Source organism: Rissa tridactyla, chromosome 12 (assembly GCF_028500815.1).
Source record: "Rissa tridactyla isolate bRisTri1 chromosome 12, bRisTri1.patW.cur.20221130, whole genome shotgun sequence".
In the NCBI taxonomy this organism is placed as follows: Eukaryota; Metazoa; Chordata; class Aves; order Charadriiformes; family Laridae; genus Rissa; species Rissa tridactyla.
In genome coordinates, this window is record NC_071477.1 from 4,560,174 (window position 1) to 4,577,673 (window position 17,500).

The window sequence follows — 17,500 nt, forward strand, 5'->3', positions numbered from 1 at the left end:
TCCCTTCAAGCAGGTAAGTACTGAAGGGAGCAGGAACGCGGAGGCATGCTGCAGCCGGGATGCATTTCATGGGCACACACCTTCCCATGACACGGTCAGGTGGCATCAGAGAACACATTTTAAAGCCTGCATTTACATATTTTCATTATGCTTTCACTCAAACACCGCCTTGATGTGAAAGTCCACAGTAAAGCAGATTTTTGGTGTCCAAAATATTTTATACTACAGTAAGTCTCCACAATGTAAATACTTAACTTTCGAATTGATTAGCTGTCAAAGTAAGTTACAAATATTTTAAAGTTTAGATTCAAGGGCTCTGTGCTTTTTTCTGTAGCTCCAGCCTCTGTTCCCAAACCTCTTCCCATGTGAAAGACACACACTTATCTAAAGATACCAGTCGCACCGAAACTCTAATAACCATTATCTGTTTAAGACTTTGGACTTTTCCAACTTAGGCATTTGTGAAATATCCGTACTTAGAAAAAGAGAAGCGTGTTTTTCGAGTCTTGGTAATCTGTAATGTTGTCAGAGAGAGACTGCTAAAGCAGCTTAGCTGGGGGAGCTGGGGGCCAGCTCCGTCAGAGGAGCAGCGGGCACACAGCCCGTTCTGCCAGCGAGCCACCGTGCTCCGGCACCGGGCAAGGACAACCACCGCAGAGAGACTCCGCAACAGCCCAGGGAGGCGTTCTGACACCAGATGCCTTCAGGACAAATAAACATTTTTTTTTTTTATTTCAATAGAAAAAACAGTATTGTGTGCACGGCACCTTTCTTCGCAAGTTACTAACAGCGCTGCCACCAAGATGCAGGAGATGTGCAAGCGCGCGGAGCAGCTGGATGCCGCTGTGCCGCTTCTAAGGCCACTCTACCCAGCATCAAAATTGGTTCATGCACTTAAACTGTAGAGCAACACCAGCTCGTTTTGCCAGGACAAATTTCCACCAAGAAAACCACGGTTTTATCCTATTCACGTTCCCTCGTCCTGAAGCAGATTGCCCGAAGAAGACACAAGTCTCATTTCGGCATACAAGGGGAGAAGAGAATGTGACGTGACCCAGCAACACAACCCCCTTCTTTCAGCAGTCAAGGCAAAATCAGACAGGTTGCCGCAGATCACAAAAAAATACGAGAATAAATGGACAAGAGGGGCCTAGGAAATGCTAAATGATGCTATGGAAAAGTTTGGGGTGGGGGTGGGAGGGAAGTCACTGCAACAGATTAAAATATCTTTCCGATTAAGCAGGTACAGGATACATCCAGTCCATGCCATTAATCACCAAGTCCCTTATGCATTAGATTACTGAACAATAAACTTCATGAGTGGGACTTCAGAGCAGCTTTCACCCGGCAAGTCATCGCTTAGTCATCATCTAAAACCTTTCAACAGCTTCCAAAGAACAAGCCCTGAATGCGCTGGAGAAATAAACTCCCCATTCAATTAAAAAACACGCCTTTGACGAACGTGAAGGTTTTGGTGTGGCAAACAGAGATGTTGGGAATACACCCAGCAAGCTGTTGGCATTGCGGACCACAGAATTTGTTTTATGCAATCTGTAGGAAGCTGCTTGATCTGAGCAGCACATCCATAAATGAGTAAGAATGAAGCAACCGACCAGTAAATAATCAGCTTACTGTGGATGGATCTGTTTAGTTCATTTGATGGATATTGCAAAGGACTTTTCCTGAAAAATGAAAGGCAGAGAGTGCACAAGCTACAGGCAGAATTTAAACTTTCCCACTCAGAGTGTGTGCTATATTAAAGGGTGGTCCACCTCTCAGATGCAAAATGTCCTGTTTTGTCAATCTATAAAAGGTTCTCTGCCCACCGCTTCCTTCATTATGAAGTAATCAACAACAGAACATTTTTAAAGCGATCTTTAGAAAGCTGCAGATGGTAATGGGGCCAGCAGGCAGAATCATGGCCCAGGCTCTTCAGACACTGGGGACAAGGACGGACTTACCCGGATGGACGAGTCCACTAGTTTCACCCGTGTCACTGTAAATCTTCTCCTTCAATCTCTAGCTAGCAGATGCACAGTAACTTTTTTTCCCTAAATAAGCTCTGCCTCCATACCTAGATGAAGATAAAGGTTTATCTTTAAATTTACCGCTAATTCTGTTTCAGACAGCAACCCTAAGCTTCAGAAATGTTGACAGTCAAACTGAAAACCAGCTACAGTACAGTCAACTTATGGATGTTCACAGATGGAAATCTGTGAATGAAACAGGAAAAGAAAGCAAAGTCCAAATGTACTTTGGAGATTTGAACATACCTGCCAAGTGAGCTATCCTGCTCAAGTCAGCACTTAGAATCATAGAACTGTCAGGGTTGGAAGGGACCTTAAAGATCATCTAGTTCCAACCCCCCTGCCATGGGCAGGGACACCTCCCACTAGACCAGGTTGCTCAGAGCCCCGTCCAGCCTGGCCTTAAAAGCTCCCAGGGATGGGGCTTCCACCACCCCTCTGGGCATAGAGTGGCTGTACTTGGCATACAGTGAAGTAAATGAAAATACAATGTGCGGAATAGAAGCTTCAAATAGTTCAAATACAAGATTCCAGCCCAGGTCTTGTCAAAACTCCATCAGAAGAAAAGTCTTTATTTTTTATAGTACATATACACAATACCTAGCCATACAGAACTAAGAATATGTAGAAAACTATTTTTATCTTAATATGGATTCAAGTAGCAATATTTCCTTCAGTCTCTCAGCTATGCCAATACAGAGTTTCATTACGAGCAGAAAGCCTGATTTACAGCTGGAAATAACTGCACACGACCAAAATAAATTCCAAAGGGAACTACTACTAATAAAAAAATCGAAGTACGTGAGAAACCCGTGCCAGCATCACCCCTTCCTCACCGCATCCTCCCTGCCAGCGCAGCCGCCAGCCGCCGCTCGCCTTTCTGCAGCAACCGGCAATTCTAATTTAGTGACTCGGGAACGTTTTGATCTACCCATCCAATCTCATTATTCAGCAGGCCAGATCCACTGACCCACAGCTCCACATAATACCCTGCTTGTAATTACTTGTAAATATCTCCCCTCCTTATTAAGTGATATTCACAATACAAACAAAAGGAGAGAAAATGAAAGGACAGATGCCGGAAAAGGAACGGGAGCGTTTAAAAATCAAGACGAATGGATGTTACCCAGTTTCCAAAAAAACATAAAAATTCAAAGAAAAAAGGTCTGGGGAAGGGAATAAGTAATTGTTTAAGAGGCAGAGTACACACACACACACATATATATATATGAGTATGAAAATCAGAAGAAAAGATTAAAGAATGATGAAGATAACAAAAGCAAGCAAAGCTACACGAATGCAAAGTAAATTCAGCAACACACTGACACTGTGATAAGTTTTATAATACAAATGAAGAGAGATGCTTAGGAAGTTTGCCTCCTGTTCTTTCAACCATTTCGCTCGCACCAAAACCAGCTCTTCTAGCCTCATTTGTCCTGCAACATCAAATCCTATTTACCTAATATTACATTTTCCCCATGTACTGTGACGATAAATAGTGCTCAACACCTTCTCTTCCTCTAACCAAGAGATATAAACTACCTTTTCCTTATAGAAATCAGACACATTCTCAGATCTATTACTTCTGACGAAAAGCGTATCTGTTTCTTTTGTCTACCCTAACCTCCTCTGACAGATGCAGGAAAATAATTTTTATTTAACAGTTCTATTAACAGCATTGTCACCATCCTGCTCTGTATGTTGTTAAAAAAAAAAGAGAAAAGTATCCTTGGGATGCCTTGCCTCATAGTCCGTCTCCATCATGGATGTGAGCTACATCATAGTTATCAAGTATTTAAAGAATTAATGCTGCAATTAAGGCAAATTAAAAATAAATAAATAAATAAAATCGACAGACAAAATAGAAACTCCCAAGTCTTTATTTTCACATGCTTTCTTGCTCACATCACTTGCAAAATGAGTGAGTACTGGAAAAATGATGTGAAAAGGCCGAAGGTAAAGCAAACTGGCTAATAAATGTACTCAGAAGACTACTACTATTTTTAAACTCCTCTTCATGAACTTTCCTCTAGCTGTCTTTAAATAGTAATTTTTAACCTATTAATTGAAGCATTAATATTTACTATTTCATTAAAGCATCCAAGAATGAGCGTTATGGTGATTTTTAAAGGCACAATAGCCTTTTAACTAAATTTTGCACTTCAGTTTGTAGCATTTCACTAAAGGTCCTGTCAAAAATCTTCTATCCGTAAAAACATTCTGTTTTAACATGTAAATCCCAATGTAAAGCTAACCTAGTACCCAGGGAATTAGTTTCAAACGTATGCACCTTGCTTCCACAAAAAAGAATTTTACTATGGCCAAATTCATTTGCCTTTGGAACAGAAGATAGGCCTCCAACAGTGAAAGACAGTGACACTAAAATCTTCATTAAATTCTCTTAAATATGAGTTTAAAAAAACAAAAAAACAAACCAACCAACCAAAACCAAAAAAAACCACAACCAAGCCAGAAAAAACCCAACCTAAAAACAAAACGCAGAAACAGAGCTTTTAAATAACTGAAATCTAGGACAAGACAACTTCTCTGCTAAATTCAAATCTAAATTCATGTAACATCCATCATCACGGACTGAAGAGATGTTACACTGAAACCTGTGACAAACTTAACGACAGTGATACAAGTGTTGTTTCTCTAATGAGCTTAGCAGATTAAAATTTAGCCATTTAAGTCTGATTGACCAACCTGTTATAAAGACTTGTGACCTTGTACCCTATAGAAGAGTAAGATTCGAACCTACTATAGAAGGTTTTCCATATTAGGGAGAAAAAATGTAAAGTATTAGATTCTCATTTTTTATCCTCTCTCCTCAACCAGAAGAATTATTCTTTAAAACCCTGGGTTTTTAGTGGATTCCCTACTTAGGATTTCATTGCTCCTATTTAATCCTTCAGCAAAATTACATTATTGTTTATGGCATTACAGTAGTTTATACAGCAGAGTGCAAGTGTCACAAACTGTACACAGCTATAAAAAAAACCCTCTACATCTGCTTACTCAGCTATTTGAAAACGTATGAAAAACCAGTAGTTCTGCTTGCTTGCCTCATTATTACTCTTAATTCTTTCTCTATGTAAATCTATGCAGTGGTTGAATGGCTGTCACTACTCACAGCATGCAAATTCACTGGAACAAATCGGAAAACCTACTAGTGTGGGTGGGGTGAGACCCATGCCACTTATTTCTTCTAGAGAAGAAATACCTTAAACTTCTTCAAAAGCATCGATGCAGAGGTACAGCTCCATTTGTGCTAGGTGGGTTGAATAAATGATATCAATTTAAAAAAAAAAAACAAACATCTTGCTAATGACTATACCAATATAGTGAAAGCTTCAAACCTTTAAAATATAGAAAAAGTCTTGGAACAAACAGATGGGTTTACTCACAAAAAAATGGGATTTATACTATTATGTCACACCTGTTGGTGAGACAACTAAAAGCTTTTAAACAGCAATACGAGAAAAAAAGGTCTGTTGTCTCGTGTGACAAAAGGTTCAACAAATCGGGTCAATTGTCAAAATGTGATCGCCGACCTCCGGCCAGCCTGCTCCAAAGGCTTCCCCGCTTTCGGTAGGTTGGGATGAGATTTCTACTGCCTAAAGCTGTAACTCTACAATAAATGTACAGGAACCAAACCAACTTTGGCAACAGGTTAAGGTGACAATGCTGGTCTAAGCAGAACCTTTTTTACAGCATGGGCAGTTTTCACCTAGTCAAAAAGGAGGAACAAAGTGAGGTTACAGAGTACATCCGAAAATGCCACATAAGCAGCCTGAGAGGCCAAAGAAACGAGGCGGTGATCTTCCCAGCCATCAACACATCTTTCAAACAACAAGTTGGTCGGCAGAGGGAGAGAAAAAGGGATTTATGAGAAATTAACCTGGAAGGGCCGGGCAGGGGAAGGTTGCCCTCTGTGCTCATCTGCAGTAGCAGGAGATGGAAAAAGTCCCCATCTTCTTTCACTATCAGTTGTGGAAAGACACAAAAAGGTAAATAAGGGTTTCCCCCCCTCAACATTTAAATAATGTAAAAGTACGGTTTTACAAATTGCAAAATGTAGATCAAAGTTATTTCACAACTAATTTATTACTGGAATTGCTTTGTCGTCAAATACACACTCTTGGCAGTTTCAATCATGAACAGTTTTTGTTAATGACTTGGAAAAGAATAGTTTATTTTAATGGGTAAAAAAGCAAAAATTAAGACCAGGTTGCACCAGCAGCAGAAGGTGATTCACGTATCTTCAACCTGATCTAAAATGATCACGTCCCTTTGAGAAACTTCACCTCTGTTTTTGGGTTATTAATCCCTGCCATTCTGCTCTTTAATAGTTATCTCTTCCCCCACCAAGCACACAAATCTTCCTCTCAAAAAGTTAGGAATAGAAAAGCAAAACAAGCAGAACTGAACAGCAGAATTTGTAAAATCAAGTTTCCTGAAAGAACCACCCACCAAGGCACCCAGCTCAGGAAAACAAAAGCTAAAATGCCTTTATGCGACCCCCAGGAATCCATTGTAATTGTCTCTGTAACGTCAGAGCCTTTCTTTGTTTCACAGGGTAATTAGTCTTCAGTTATCTACAAGACTACTGTAAAAATTAAGCTTATTTCTTTAATAATACAGGCAGAAAATAAACTTTTTTCCCCCCCGATTTACTTTTACCTCATGTATCTGATCAGGTCCTCCCAGCCTAAGAAGATGCATAAATATTCAAGGAACACACAGTTAAGTTGTGAAGACTTTAGTTCCAAAGATTTTACCCTTTGGCAAAGTTTAAAAATCAAGCATATCTAAAATTTCCTTCTTCTCCTAATTGCTCAACTGTATTTCCCCCGTTTTTGTGGGGACCGGGGAGGAGACTTCACTACTTCGTTATTTCACTTCCTTACAGAAACTGCCAGAGAAAAGCACATTTTCATTTTCTCCTGTAAAAAACAGAACACCGGCTTCTAACATACATTCAAAGACTTGTTTATGAAACCATAGAGAAACAAAGGCAAAAATCGCACAACAGACTTGCCTTCTTTTCAGATGAGACTGAATACGAATCAGAAACGTTAAAAATTTAAAAAAAAAAAAAAAAAAAAGCACCAAAACCAAACCACCACTCACTTTCCTTTCTAAATTGCATGGCTGCTGCATCCAGCACCGCAAGCTTCGGCCAGAAAAGCAAGGAGGAGACGTTCTGGTGGTGACCAAGTGCTGTCCCAGTGGGCGAGCCTACTAAGAACACCCAGACACCAATAAAGACGATTTTTAGTAACAACCTGGTTTATTCAGGCTGGCACAGCTTTCTGATGGGGACCTGGCAACAGGGCGATGTGCCGGTACAGCCTCAGGTTGAGCAGCTCGGGGATCCAGGTCAGCGGAGCTGCAGCCCCGGCGGGTGACAGGTCCGTGTGGCAGAAAGGCACCGACTGTCACCATTCCCTGGTGGCCAGGCACCACAAACACCACAGGAACTCGCTCCTGCAGCTGGGAAAAACGTGGCAGGACAGAGCAATCGGTGTTGTAAAAGATGTTTAAGGTTCAAAAATAAAATTTTGATGACTTTCATTAAGACCCTAAAAACCACAGCTTTCCAGAAACTGCAGATTAAAATTATAACCACATCAATAACTTTTTTTAAATTGCATGCTCTTTTCCGCCCTAGGATCACCAGACTCTGCATGAACAAGCTGTAATACTGACATGAACTGCACCAATCCTGTTGAGCCTCAAAAAAAACCAAAAAAAGACATCCCCAGAAATAAACGGTCCCCTGATTCCAAACAGGGCACAAGCTGTAGGATAAAAACCCTTCACACTCAAACGCTGTGCCGGGGTGAGCACAAACCCAAGCCGGGTAAATCCAAACCATCTCCAAGCCCCCAGGGAAACTTTTGCCCCAAACACAACTCGCCAACCGGCGGAGAAACCACAAATCGTTTTTTCCACAGCCAGGCTCATCCAAACTAAGGACGATGCTCCCCCAGCCATCGCAAGAACTCACAGCGCACCCCGCAATTCCACGGATCAGAAGCATCCCTGCGCAAACACAGAGCGGTGGAATAGAACTGGGAAAACTGCAGGTGAAATGGCAAGTCATAAATACGGATCTACTAAACTAATCGATACAAACAAACGAAGCATTTTGGACATGGAAGACATTCTTCAGCCATCTTCATACCAGATTCCTCCTCCCTGGGTAGTGTCAGATGTTACAGAAAACGGTTTAAAAGGCATGAGGAGATGAGTTTCATACCTGCCCCCCTCAACTCCCCAGCACATGGACATTTAGAAGCACAAAAATCGTTCAGACTTAAGATTTTCACGATAAAAATCTGAACTGATCAGCACAGCTTCTATCACTCAAACTTGTTGTTCTGTCAGGAAAATACAACAAAATTCCTTTTCTGTTGAAGGCTGGGCGATGCTGGAGGGGCATGCCTTCGTTGCAAATATTTTTATTTTTTCTTAGGTCAACTAAAACAGAGCCCACGTCCAGAGGTAAACCCACGGTAAGACACAGCAGAAAGCAGCTTGGGATAGATGGCACATTTATTACCTAGCGATCAAAATCAGTTTTCATAGCACTGAAAAAAGTCACTACTTTTGCTAATGTAACTATATTCTTATAAAACACCAAGAATATATTAACCAGCATACAATCCATATGTTTGAATCGGCCTGGCTTGTGCTCAGGACCTCAGAGCTTCTACATTGTCTCCACCCAGCTCATTTGGCTAGAAATACCCAAACAAATCACAGGGCTGGATTAAAAGTGGTTTTAATTTAAACAGACGTTTTCTTACAGGAGATAAACTCTTTGTTGTTTTCTAACTATACAGTGTGGTTTCTCCAACAAAAAGATTTATTTTATACGACTCCTACAGAAAACGTACTGGTATTTATTTCCACTGCTCGCTCTCTCTCTGCATACATTTAGTCTGCAAACTGCGCCATGAAGTACGTCCTCAGTTCCACCACTCAGTCTGACAACAGTATTTCATAGCTGCTTAAAAAAAATAAAAAAAGCCCATAATTTAGAAATAATAAGGCAACTGAGAGCGATATTTGTCCTACTGATTTTCCCACTAACTCCCTAGTGATTAGCAAGAAAAGACACAGCTTGAATCTCAGACCCTAGACTTAGTTTGCAAACCTGGCACTTAAGGAAAAGCCATGTTCTAGACTTTAACTGTAACGGAGTTGTCTAACATTATAATTGGGCTAGCAAACAGACCATCTAAGCGCATGTAGATTTCAGAAACTAAGTTTTCAGACCAGAATCCCACTTCAGAGGACTTAGAACAAAAGCACCACTATTATACTGATGCATAATTTAATCACTGCCATTTCCAATGCACATGCCTTTTACTTCCAGTGTAAAGAATTACCACATTCAGTCTTTTTTCCTCCTAAAGTAATAGCTGAGAAGAAAGACAGAAAACCCTACAGTTTTGGTGACTGTGATGCTTTTATTCCTCCCTCTGACCTTAACGAACACCGGAGTATGACACATGTCTCTTCAGTCAGCCTGGATACACGCCGTGGTGCTGTCAGTGCAATGTTAGACCAGTGTTATTCTTAAAAACATTCTCCAGAACAAGAGTCTGTCTTCCTGAAGATCCTGAAGAGGAACAGAATTTGTTGCAAAATAGAACCTTTCCACATTTAGGGTTATTTTTACATCATATTTTATACAACTACACATTTAAACAGCCTCAAAACAGTGAGGAAGAAGGAGTGAAAGTCATCATAGAAAGATAATTTTTAACATGCAAGAGGGACTAACGGGGCTTTATGCAGAAGACGTCAACAGAACAAGACACCGGAAGAAACATGGTTTTAAGATAAGAAGCAGGAAACTGGGGTAAGGAACTGCACGTTATAGGACAACTACGGAAGGTGCTGGGTTTTCCTCATCCAAGATATTTCATCCAACATATATCCCATTTCGGGACCGGTCATGAAAAATAAAGTCATGTTGATTATTGTCCGTGTTATCCAAACCACTCAATGAAATACAGAGCTGTGCTTGGGAAATTATAACTATGCACCTTCCAAACACCTTTTGATTAACTCCACTTGCCTGGTTTTCCTAAGTTAGCTGTCAGTAGCAAATGTAGCAAAGCAATCTTTAAAAGTGCAACAAGATTGAAGCGAGCAAGTGTGGAAATTGGGAACTTTGTAGGAAAAGAAAGAGTGAGACAGTCATTAAGGAAGATTAATATTTTCACTAATTACCATCCAGGCAAAATAATTCTGCATTAATTTATTTTGCTATGTGAAAAAAAATGGTCTACTCAAAACAAGAATGTTATTTCCCAGCATTAACATTGGGGCTTTCAAAAGAACAACTGGCTGACTAGTGATACAGCAAACCAACACCCAACGATGAGAAAAGAAACTTTCTGAAGGGAAGACACAGCTCATCACCTATTTTTTTCACCACTCAGACCAGAATAACTCCTCGAGATGCACATCGGAATCGTACGCGTGCGGAGAAGCAGCATCCCTGCGCGACAGAGCTCGTTAGTTAGTTATCAGACAGAAAATACTCCTGAAGTTCACAAAGAACAGCAACTCGGAATGAACCCGAAACTAAAATCAATTCACTGCTCCGAACAGTAACTGAATCTGGTTCTTTAACTCAATTTAGAGCGGGAAATACGTCTGGTTATTGCTTCCAAGAAACAGGTCACCTCAGATTTCAATGGAGGCACCGAACTTTGGTGGTCCCTTCCCTCTTCCCCGAGGAGTAGCAGGCAAGGAGATGCCAAGGGGCAGCTGGGAAGAGCAGAGGATCGAGGAGTGGCAAAAGCCAAACCGTGCAGGCAAGAAGGAAAAGGAAGAGGCACCAGCTCCCACCAAGGTCCCACCATCCACATGGAACCATCTCACCCTCTTCCAGAGCCCGCAGTACCGCGAGGTCCCCTGCCCGAAACCTCAGGTAGATCAAGCCAGTTGAGGTGTATGGGATCAGTCCGACTGTTTCGCATCAAAGCGGTTATCAGTCTGACCTGGAAGTGCGTCAGGGTAACTCCAGTCCCTGATGGACCTGAATTAGGGTGGGACTTAAAAAAGAAAGCACTGCTTCAGTTCCCTGTCCAGACACCAGGCGATTTCACCAGGGTCCCGCACGCCCTTTGTCAAAGCACATCAACACTCATTAATTTTATTCCCCTTGTACCTGCTGTTATCACAGCGTCCCGTGTCCCCCAAAGACACACTGCCGTGCTCCAGCATCTGAGCAAGACCTTAACACGTCCCATTTTGCCCACTGATCCCCCTTCTCGTACTTCTAAACATCAGAAGCAGGAACACCAACTTTCACACTGACGTCATGGCTGCAGAGAAGAAAAATTAAGACATTTCTTAACATATTTAAAACAAAACAAAAAAATCCCTTCATTGCATACCATCAAGTCCCACTAGATGCAACCTGATAAATATTTCACTTGATGCAACCTAGACTTGGTAGAATGAATTTCCTGCACCCGGCACATTCCAGGTCATTGCAGACGCTGCCACTAGTAACTGCCCAGGAAAACATCTGGAGTTCGGCTCCCGAGTCCCAGATTCTCTACAAGCACCTTTAAACCTAGTTATGTTTTTCCAGTAAGTGTCCCTAAATCCTCCTCCCATTAGAAGCAGGTTCATAGGGAAAACTCTTTAATGACCGACCCAATCTAGGCAAAGGCCCGCACTACACACCACGCACTGCTACTGTGACACGAAATTACAAACTGTCTCTGAGCATAAATAAAATTGCTAAGATATTATCATCGCCGTAACAGAAAATCCTGTTAAGATATAAAAATATGTCATGACAGATGGGAGGGAAAAGAATATTTTCCTTCAAAATACAGCCAAAAATTTAAAGACATAAGAGAGGAAAGGCAAAGAGAAAACCTGTGCAAGTTTCTACTTTTTGTAACTGCATAATTGGCTACCGCAATGACATCAGTAAACGTTAGACTTTTCCTATCTGCACTGCAAAATATTATTAACATATAGATGCTATATATTCGCTTTGTCTACAGATTGTCCTGTAAAAGCCACAAATGTTCCAGAATCCCTACCTCTGCCACCTAACGCGACCTTGGTAGGACACAGATGAAACCAGGTGCGGACGGTGACGTCCCCTCTGCCAAAAGCAAAGGCAGGATGGCACAGGTCAGTGCTCCCAGGGCAAGCAGTGAAAAGTGGTTATGGACAGGTATCTAAAGATATATTCTCGGAGGGAAGAGGAATCCCAGAAGCAGGTGGGGGAAGCGCGGGGGGGCAGCTGGATCTCTGGTTCGTGCTCTTCGATCACCGTCTCTCCACTGGTACGAGATGCTGCCCGTCGTTGAGATCAGATCTAAAGAACTATTTACTGGCATCATTCATCTGTCAGAAGCCCATCAGACCATCACCAAAACATCAGTTAATGAAAGCATACTTATACCACGTCATGAAAAATAAAGGCTCATTAGCAGTGCTTTGATGAGAGGTAACCAAATGCCACTGGGGGCTTTCGTTTGCTCAGCCATTTACCCAACAACGTTTACATCAGGGTACTGGAGTATGTTAGAAAGAAAAAAAAAAAGAAAAACGCAACAATCTTTCATCGAAAAACTCTATTCTCATTACAAAGTATTTGAGCATGTTATGAAAGAGGAGGCAGCAGTTGCTAACTGAAGTTAACCTGGGCCTAGAAGGCTCGTTCTGCTCGCACGGGAGCCCCCGCGCCGCTGCGCACCACGCGCCTCCCAAATTCCACCAACGCACGCGCAGAGGGACGAAAAACCTGCACCTCAAAGGAAAACGCACCGAAATTTCACAGTTGGCCCTACAACATGGTGGCACTTTCAGCATTACTGAAGAAGGCAGAAAAGGACTTTAAAACCACACATTTTAGTGCAATGCAGGTACAAGGTATGTGCAATTGGGAGAAGCTGCCAGGACGTAAGAAATTTGAATGTCTGCTAACGCAATCTTATTCACTTTCTCACAAGAAAAACCTCCACATCAACAATGCACTAAAAGCCCCACAAGCTAACACCAACAACTATTATTAATTAGCTATTCTATGCACACAAAAAATATTGTTACGGTTTTTCTGGTAGCTACTATCACTTCATCAAAAAAAATATTTAAACAATGTTTTGAGGAATGTTTGTCCTTGAACGTGGTTCTTTTGTATCAGTTTACGCTGCCTGAAATAGGAAACAAAGTGCCTCCGATGCTAAAACACGTACTTTCTAACAACTGTGCTTCCTATGTTTTTATTGATTGAGAAAATCCTTTAACTGAACTTCTAAGTAAATCTTAAGACATAGCACCATTCAGACTGACTCCTGTGTTTCAAGATTAAAAGCGGTCACTGGTTAACAAACTGGCATCAACACCTAGTAGCTGACACGGTAATAAAACCATAAGAATACAAAAACCCCATCAAAAAATGGTAAGAATTCACAAAAAACTCTTTAGATATTATAAGAGTTGGCGATCTGCTGACAGCGTTCGCTGACCAGGGGCTCCAGGATCACTCCTCACCGGCCTTTTTACCCTCCAAGCCTTGTCTTCTGCAAACGTCCAGCCACTCACCAAATGATCCTGAACACGTGAAAGAGCTTCGGTGGCCAGGATAGGTGTGTAGGCAGTTAAATATGCAAAAAGTATTTACATGGACACTTCTAAACCAATATTGCTTAATCCCAATTACTTTGATTACTGGAGCACAAGGAGAACAACTTTTTTCATGCTAAAAAAAAAGACAACCAACCAACCAACAGTGCAGCGCTTTGGTCCTCAGCGTTAGCTACGTTCCTCATCCCTCTGTCCTTCGCCACGACCCATCTGTCTAACGGCACAGGTGGCCACACAACTATTTCCTGAGCCCGTGGACCGGCCCACTGCAGCCCTCCGTGCCATCTGCTTACGAGTTGGGGGTCACCTCACGGAAACCAAGGGACTCGCCAACCGCACACCCGGCTCCTCCGAACCACCTCTGACTAGTGGAGAGGGACAGAAGAAGCCACGTCTTCCTCGGCAGAGACAACCCCTCCCTGGCGCTGCTCCGGTTCAGAACAAAGACGACTTGCACGGCTCGAGATCAAACTGCGAAGGAAATGAGTTAGTATATTAAAATTACCTTAAATTAATCCCCATGCTTGCATGTTTCACGGGAGAGCAGTGAAAACGCTGGCAGATGCCATTTTGCACGTTCCGCGGAGGATACTGGTGAGCAGTCCTACGTACAAGCTTTGCAGAAAAGTTCTGCCAACCCCTTCCCTTCCCAAACATACAGAAAAAATATTTTATCTGGTTATTAACACTAATGACACTTAAAAAAGAGAAAACACTGGCAAACTGATCAAAAGAGGGAAATACGGCAATTATCACAGGCCAGTTGCAGTACTGTTAGTCATTTAACAGGCAGATAGGATTTGCAGAACCACCTCCCATTTTAAATTGCGCCCACTTCCACAGAGACGATATTCTGGTAACTGAAATCATAAAAATAAAAAAAAAAAAAAAAGGAGTCATATCAGCAACTTTTGACATTTACCTTAAAACATGATTTCTTAAGTAATCCGGTTAGGCTTCCACTACTATTTGCTATCAAAATGCCTAAACACAGACAAAAATCCTTCTTGAAGCTCACAAAGAGAAGAAATATGATGATTAAGAGCACCATTGCTGACAACTACTGCCTCCCTAACGGCCTAACCTGCAAATTCAGCCAGAAGTCTCAAAACCATCGTTCCTACTGTTAGGTTCTTAAGTCACATTCTGGTACCGCTCAATTTTTTTCCAAAGTATGGAGATCCAAACACCACCACTGCCTTGACGGATGCCTTCACAGGGCACGATAAGAAAAGCTCGTCTGTATCACAGCTGGATTTCGATCCCTGCTCTGATCCCCTGGTGCAAAACTCTGGCAGGCTCCAGGCACCTTGGGTAACTCCAGAACCAACGTCAGGTGGGTGACAGTGCCACCTCAGCCACAAACCACACCGATGTGCTGCAACCCACCCGTAGAACAAGGCACACCAACCAGCAGCTGACCGGGGGGCGGATTGCCTGGCATTCAGGAAAGGCTGGAAGGGTGTTTATAACTTCTTGGGAATAATCAACATGGATATAAGAGATAAAACATGCTACAAAGACGTTACTTTTTTCAGACACTCACTGATAAAAGATGGTTAAATATAGCACGCACCCTGTGAAGTTGGGAAATCTCTACTTTGGCTTCTCCAGCACTTTGAACCTACAGCCTGCAATTTATCAAGATAAGACATCAAAAATCTAGGAGGAAAATGACCACGTTGCAGCGTCTCCCCTTTTATTTAAATGCCGTGGACTAGCACTGAGACGAAATAAAGGAGGGAGGGAAATAAGCATTTATTTCTGCTTATAAAAAGCTGCTTGACTGGAATTCTCATCTCCAAACTCGGGGTTATCCACAAAGCAGATTCTGCGTGGCCAGTGTCATGACAAGTTTCTCCAAAGTCCTTAGAGCACCATGAGAAAACCACAGGAAGCTGCTCAATAAAAATAAACATCTCTTCATCCTACACTCTATATATTAAAGTCAATTTCTCTTTGACTCCAGCTTCTGCTTCCCCTCTTTTCTCCCTCCCAGAGCACAGCAACAGTTGAATTGTTAGAGCTAATTCATTAATGCAAATGAATTTGGCATCTATTTCTCGGGATCCCTTAGTCAGATTAGGACTCTATCATTTTCTATCAAAAACAAACAAAAATGCAAACACTGATCTTAAGCAGCCTGAAACCAACAGATGCCTTTGAACTTGAAAACGCCTCTAGTGAAACTGCAGTCAAAATAATAAATTCCACTTAAAGGTGGAATTCAAGAATTTAAATAGGTACAATCCTGACGCATTTCAAAAGGAAATCCTTTCAGATTTGCATACTTTTGATAGCTTAATTTTCCCGACGAAATGGCCAGCCACTGGGCGAATGCGGCCTACAAGTTTTTGCTTTAATAGCAGCAAACTAATACGGTATTTAAACACACATATAACATTTTCCTTTCCTTAAGATAAGCTACCACGACGACATTAGGCAGACATCAGCTAGGAGAACTGTATTACTTCATACGGGTGTAAGATGATGTACCAAATTGATGCCGTTTTTTTAAGCTTTACCGCAGGAGAGAGAACATTAAGCACACACAGCTCTACAGCAACGTCTCGCAGCACACGAAAATTAACGCCCCAGTAAAAACAAACCTAAAAAAATAAAGATAGAAAGGCTTGGCTTTCCTTTCCTGTGTCGTATGGCGACAGTCAGGCCCGGATGGCTTTCACCTTGCTCTCCGAGGGAGAAACGGCTCCATCAGTGCAATGTACTCCGGTAACAAAGTCAACGGCTTTGTGTCACTGCGTGTGTGACAGCAAGATACCGATAAAGCATAAAAGCAAGAGCCGAGTGTTATCCGTGGATCCGCTGCCTCCAGTCGCCTTCCGTACCACCAGGATGACCTGACTGGAATGCTTAATTTGAGGACCAGAAGACGCCGCACGAATAAATAGAATTATGCTGCCTTGGCAAGTTTCTCATTAGAAAGGCTGGATTTACTTCCCCTTGCTGATACGTCATTCATTAAGCGCATCATCATCATCTCAGCAGCTACAAATCATATTTTTGTTAAAAAAAAAAAACACAAAAAACCAGCAGAACGCTGTGAGCGCAGGGGAAGCGAGGGTCCCCCCCGACGGCGGTGACTCACGGCCGCACACACCGCCCATGACTTTCATTTAGAATTCACCTTCCCAGGCCCTTTTGTTTGGGTTTTTTTTTTTTCTCCCCTCAAATCCTCACCGGGCCGCGGCCTCCGCAGCCCCACGGGCGGACGCGGGTTGGAGGTGGGGGCGGGAGCGGGGGGGACGCGGGATTTCCACCCTCCCGGGGCGGGGGATCCCGGGTGTGTGTGTGAGGGGGACACACACAGGCCGCCCCGCCGGGCAGGGATGCTCGGCCTTCCCCCCTCGCCAGCCGATGCCACCGGGAGCGGGCAAGAGGCACTGCCGCCTCGCCGGTCCCCTCTGCCCTCGCCTCAGACCGCCCCCCTCCCCCGGCCCCCCCCCGCCGGCAGCACCAGCTCCATCTTGGCCTCCACCCGCCGCGGCCCGGCCCGGCGCCGCCGCCACCGGCCCCTCCCGCCCCTCACCTGCGGCCCGGCGGGCGGGCGGGGGCCGGGCAGCCCCGGCCCCGGGGTGCGGGCGGCTCCTCCCGGCGTGCGGCGGCCGCCCCGGTCCCGACGGCGTTACCTCAGCCGCCGCCACACAGCGAGCGGGACCCGGCCAGGCCGACGGCGGGCGGGGGAGGGGCCGGCGCACCGCGCCTGCGCGCCGGCACCGCCGACACCCCCGCACGGCGCAGCGCGGGGTGCGGGGCCGTGGGGGGCTCAGGACGGCGGTGGCGTTGGTAAAAGGTAGGGGAAAGGGCGGAAA

General features: G+C 43.5%; 1 protein-coding gene across 3 annotated transcripts in view; it reads right to left on the reverse strand.

The window, feature by feature from the left end:
• Nucleotides 1-17,359, reverse strand: part of DNAJC5 (DnaJ heat shock protein family (Hsp40) member C5) — a 35,149-nt gene extending 17,790 nt beyond the window's left edge. The window contains exon 1 of one of the 3 annotated variants that reach the window (XM_054218419.1): nucleotides 17,218-17,359. The gene's annotated coding sequence lies outside the window, so the exon portion shown is untranslated. Of the gene's footprint in view, nucleotides 1-6,710; nucleotides 7,014-14,172; nucleotides 14,514-17,217 lie in introns of those variants that run through there. The other 2 variants (XM_054218421.1, XM_054218420.1) reach the window with 2 other exon arrangements.
• Between the last annotated feature and the right edge of the window lie 141 nt (nucleotides 17,360-17,500).